A 5,781-nucleotide genomic window follows, 5' to 3' on the forward strand; every position below is an offset into this window, starting at 1 on the left:
ACTTAGTACTTAACGGATGCCCAATAAGCGCCTGTGGATGAAGAAAAATCTTAGGCCTGGCAAAATGACAAATTAACGAAATCAGGTTACCTTTAGGAGGATTCGTTAATAAGTCTCAAAATTATGTTTAAAGTTTCAAGAAATGCTCTTTATTCTTTAATCTGTTTAAAAATTTCTCTTTATTATAAGTAAAAGATGTTATAGACATCTTTATGCATACACATACACACACACACACAATGGCTGGCACTAGGATATTCATCATTTTAGGGAAACCAATCTCAAAGGAACTTGTAAAATTTCCATTAGAGTATGTGGATTTTTTTTTTTTTGGGTGACGAAGATTCACTCTGAGCTAACATCTATTGCAAATCCTCCTCTTTTTTTGCCTTAGGAAGATTAGCCCTGAGCTAATATATGTGCTAATCTTCCTCCACTTTATATGTGGGTTGCTGCCACAGCATGGCTCGGTAAGTGGTATATGTCTGTTCCTGGGATCCAAACCCATGAATGTGGGCCTCCAAATCAGAGCATGCCAGATTCAACCATGATACCATTAGGCCAGCTCCATGCGTATGTGGATTTTATATGCTGAATTTGTTTAGCTTTTCATGATTTTTCCAATGGAATTGAAATTGAACTTCAGCAGATCTTGACAAAGGCAATTTCTTTATAATTTTTTAACACAATATTTCCTATTATATAACATGAAAAGAAGAATTTTGACTAAAGGAAAGTCTAAGCTAACTGCTTTCCACAATAAATTTTGGGTGGATTGCTTATATGAAATACGTGTAGTAAGTTTTAAGAAAAATCTTAGGCCTGGCAAAATGACAAGTTAGAATAGAGACTGAATATCAAGTTAGGTGACACAATAAAACATAAACAAATCATGATGCGTTATGGAATTTCCGTAATTAACCTACAAATTTGGTCTCATCTTCCTGGAAGCCAAACTAGAAATATGGCTTCTTATATAGTTCTCCTTTTCCAGAAAGAGAAAATGTGCTCAATCCTTAAGGAAAGCCTGGCATTTCCCAGAATTTCTCTCTTAAAGTTTTCACATGGAGCTTTGTAAAGGAATGTGGAGTGATGGATACTCTTTACAGGGGAAGAAGACCTTACACACAAGAACAAAGAAGTGGGTAAAAGGTAGAATCCGGATTTATATGTGCCAGATTGGAAAGGCCAAATGAGATGATAGAAAATTTTGTGAGTGTTTTAGATCCTTTGGCCTTTCCTTGTATTTGTAGGATTTTATTCCTTATTCTTCCTTAGGGAGAAGTTGTACATTCTAGTGGTTAAGTTTGGCAAGCTCTGCTTTGGCAGACCAGGTTCAGTTCCTGGGTGTGGCCCTACACAATTCCTTGGTGGCCATGCTGTGGTGGTAACTCACATACAAAAGAGAGGAAGACTGGCATGGACGTTAGCTCAGGACGAAGCTTCCTCAGCAAAAAACAAAAAAACTCCAAAAAAGATAGTATAAGTTAAATCTATGCCCAGATTGATGGAAAGAAAGGTTTCACAAATTTAAGTACATAAGAGGAAAATAAATCATCTTTCCTGAACTATAACCAATCTGGCACCTTCACACATATCCAACTAATCAGCCAAAACAAGCAATTGATCCTCTGTGTGGGGAAATGTCTAACGACCCACAAGGTCGTGGTGTGACCTTACTTTCCTGACTTTCAATTTCCCCATCACTGAAATTAAGATTGGAAAATAAAGTCTCTATCAACTCTAATGTTTGGTGCTTTTTATTGGTAGGTACTTCCTGCAGGTGTTTTTCTGTCCAATGCCAATGGGCTAGACTACAAATTTTCAGAGTGATCTCATTGCATTCCTGAGAGTGGGAAACATGAGATACCTAGAGTTCCTGGAGGAAGTAAGAGTAATAGCTACTGCTTCTTAAACTCTTTATATGGGTCTGGCATTGTGCTATGTGCTTTTCATCACTTATTATTATTCCTATTTAGCGGATGAAGAAACTGTGGCTCAAAGTGGTTAAGAAACTTACCTGAAGCTCTCAGGGAAAGAGAGAGGTTTCAATCCTAGGTGGTGTGACTGTAGAATCTGTACCCTACCCTAAACATTATTCTAAAGTACTGGCTTTCAGAGTGGAGTCCCAGAACCAGCAGCATCAGCATTATCTGGGACTTTGTTGGAAATGCAGACCTGTTGAGTCAGAAATTCAAAGAGTAGGGTCTGACAGTCTGATTAAAGAAGGCTCCATGTGATTCTCAAGTGTGAGAACCATTGTTCCACAGCATTATTTCTTGGCTCCTGCCCATTATTGCTTCACTTTAGGACTGCCAACTAAAACTCTCAGAAGTCCAGACATCAGACTATTGTGTCTAAGGAGACCTCTCCATTCCAGTTAGAGCCTGCTTGGTGTGGCTAGCTGGGAAAGTCCCATTTTACCAATGAAAATAATGATCTCTAACTTATGTAATGACTCCTATCAATCATGTTAACAAGTTCAGCAAATGTTATTTTTGTAATTTATCTGTATCAGCTGCTCCATACTGTGACCCAGACATTTAGAGATGCAGTTGCAAGTATGAGATTACAATGATTTGGAGGAGAGTGATTACTGAGGGAACACAGTCATCCTCCCAGGTGAGGATGAGGAATCAGGGTCATTTGTGGCAGAACATGGCCTTGAACATTTTGCAGAGGAACAAGGATACCTGAAATATCCTCTAGCACAATATGCAATCCTAACATTTGAGAAGTAGAGCACACATGGGCTCCAGGAATTTCATTTATTCAACAGGTGGGGAAATACATATTCATGTATCTCAAGGAGCTTAAGTACCTTAATGGGTATTCGTGATTGTGTAAGTCTATGGTAAGAGAACACCATCAGAACTACAGTAGAATCCCAAGTTTAAAATGGCTGCCTTGTCAACACATTGTGGTACAGTAGAAAAATGAGGGACTATGCCAGAATTTGAACTTAAAGTTTTCAGTTACTCTCATATGATCAAGAGTGAATTATGAAATCTTTCACAATTGCTGTTTATTCATCTAGAAAATTAGAGTTGTGATATAGACTTCATTGAGGTGCTATGATAATGTAAAAGATTTGTAGAACATAGACTTCAAATTTGCTCTCTCTACCTTCCTTTCTTGGCTACTAAGACCAGGGCTAAATACCTCTAAAATTTTATCGTTACGACTTAGAGCCTTAAATCTGAGTTAAATGTAGGACCCAGAGATTTCAAGTATACATATTGCTTATGCATGGTATTGCTAGATACTATAGGCAAATGCAATTTTTTGCCTCTACTACGTTTTGTTAAGGATAAAAAAATGAAACACTAATATTGTAAATAGCAGTAGTTAATATAGAGAAAACAACCTAGAATAGAGTTTGTCATGATCCTGATGGACTTCATATGCTAGTTTCATGCTGAGCTAGAAGAACTCTGAAAAATTGACACTGAAATAACCTGGAGAAAATTATAAACAAAATGTTGGTAGGAGAAGAAATACATTACCTATTTTTTATATACTGTACTTAGTATCTCCTAATTCTGTTGGAGGCAAATATATTAATAGAATTCAATTCATGTTACCAGTGATTGAGTAAATACATGATGCCAGGAAATCTAGTCAGTGATAGTTAAGAGAGATAAGAAATCCACCACCCCTGTCCTCTTGGAGCTCAGAATCTAAGAGGGGAGACAGGAGACATCCACTAAGGGTAATTAGTAAAGTAATATTTTCTTATAAGCTCTTGCCTGGACAGAGTGTATGCTACTTAGGCTAATTAGGAATGACGTTCTCCAAGATTTTCAAGTAAATGAGTTACAGCCTCTGGGAGACCATTTGAGGATCAGTAGTAGACAACTTATCTACTGGAGGTCTTGAGAAAGTCTTTAGATTGGCCTGACCTAGGCGTAATAGCTTTGTAACTAAAAAGGCTCAAGTTTATTTCCCAGATCTCACATGAGACTTTTTCCTTCTTTATTCTTGAAATCTCTAAGCTGGTTTCATCATTTATAAAAATGTGCCATTCATAGCAGAGCTCAAAAGTTTAGCAAGAGCTTTTACTGCCAAAAACATAGATGATGATATCAATTTTTCTCATTATTGGTTTTACAAAATCACATGGTTAAGGTGGTGTCTGCCAAATCTTTCCATTTTAAGAAATTTTTTTTCCCTGTTCAATTAACAGTTATACTGTGGTGCTATATTTTGAGAAGTTTACAATGAAGTGGTTTTAATGTGAGGTTAGACACTGGGAGCATGTAAATAGGCTATTTCCCAAACAATTTGCTTTAAGCACTTAACACCCAGTGGTGATCATTGCCTGGAATAATCATTACATTTATAGTTGCAACATGGGGATTTTTTAAAAAAATTATATCATCTCTTATACAGTTACTAGCTGGCATTCTTATCTCCAAAAAGAGTTTTCTCATTTTCACCTCCTCTTCTTTCCTTCTTTTTTCATTTTAAAGAATTAAAAAAAATTAAGACAGTTCAAATCAGTGTGCCTGGTTCATTTCAGCTCCTTCACTGACAAACCTGGGGCCAGAGATGGCTTCAATTTCTCCCCCTTCTCTTTGTCCGTGATGACCAAGGTATAAATGTATCTGCTGCATGGAAGTTTAAAATTCACATTATCCTTATTTTTCTTGATCTTGACAGATTTGGCATCCTTATACCTGGCTGGGAGCAGAAAGTCCTTGATTGCCTCAATTTCTTGAGCAAAGTCTACAATGCGTGCAGAAAAACACCCAACCAGCATATTGAACAGCAAGAAGTGAGGAGGGTGGAAAAGAACAAAAAGAAGGAGACTTCTGTTTCCAGAGAATACCCTCCCCCCGAGCAAGCTGGGAATTTTTGATAATTGATTTTGAATATTACTATGCATTATAATTGAGTAGTGTTATTGTTGATGTTAAGTTGTCGAAGATATGGACAATGGTAGCCTCATCAAGCTGATCCTTTGTGTCCTTTTGACATTTCTCTACTTTTCTTTAAGCATTTCTTATTTTCTGGCCAAGTAAGATATTCCCTATCCTTGTTTGTCTGTATATTTTAGGTAACTTGAAGTTGTCTGTCTTCTAATTATGCGAAAGGGGCGAATTTTGCACAGTTGTGTTTGTTCTTTTGTCCTTCCTTCCTCCATTTTTTTTCTTTGCGGGGGGCATGACAAGTTTTGAAGTTTCAAATTTTATGGTCACCATTATCTCAGGTACTCAGAATTACTCAAGTCTAGTATTTTTGCTAGACTCTGTCTCAGAGTTAATAATTCTAGATCAATTTTTCCAGGTACACAATATGCTTTTAAATACACATATTCAGGTCTGCTTTTATAGCCCCCAAATTTTCTTGGATTCTATTTTAAAGATTAGTTCTCATCTGTAGTTTTGTTTTTCTTCTTCAAGGATGGATCATCCTCTACAACCTTTTATATCCATCGCCGCCTGTTTGCTTTATGCTCATTTCCTCTCTCACTTCCATTCCTTTTATGATATTTTCAGTTGATTCTGTTGGAAAATGGGCACATTTGTGATATTTCTTATGTACAATTTTTTTCTTATTTTTTCATTGTCCTTAATTTTTTCCCTAAGTTCACTTTGCATCTTTCTCTTTTGGCCATTTCTCTTCTGAGTCTATAAATCTGTGGCTCCAGGTGATTTACTTTTTACTTTAAGGACTTATTGAAAGATATTTGAAAGAAACTGAGCTCAAGTTGAGATATTATGATATAGTTTACTTCTGCTTTCAGGTGGAGTATTTGGTGGAAGAAATTTTTTCATC

General features: G+C 36.6%; 1 pseudogene; it reads right to left on the reverse strand.

The window, feature by feature from the left end:
- Positions 1-4,513: 4,513 nt before the first annotated feature.
- LOC100629572 (large ribosomal subunit protein eL38 pseudogene) lies at positions 4,514-4,762 on the reverse strand (annotated as a pseudogene).
- Positions 4,763-5,781: the final 1,019 nt, after the last annotated feature.

The sequence above is a fragment of the Equus caballus genome, chromosome 3, assembly GCF_041296265.1.
Source record: "Equus caballus isolate H_3958 breed thoroughbred chromosome 3, TB-T2T, whole genome shotgun sequence".
In the NCBI taxonomy this organism is placed as follows: domain Eukaryota; kingdom Metazoa; phylum Chordata; class Mammalia; order Perissodactyla; family Equidae; genus Equus; species Equus caballus.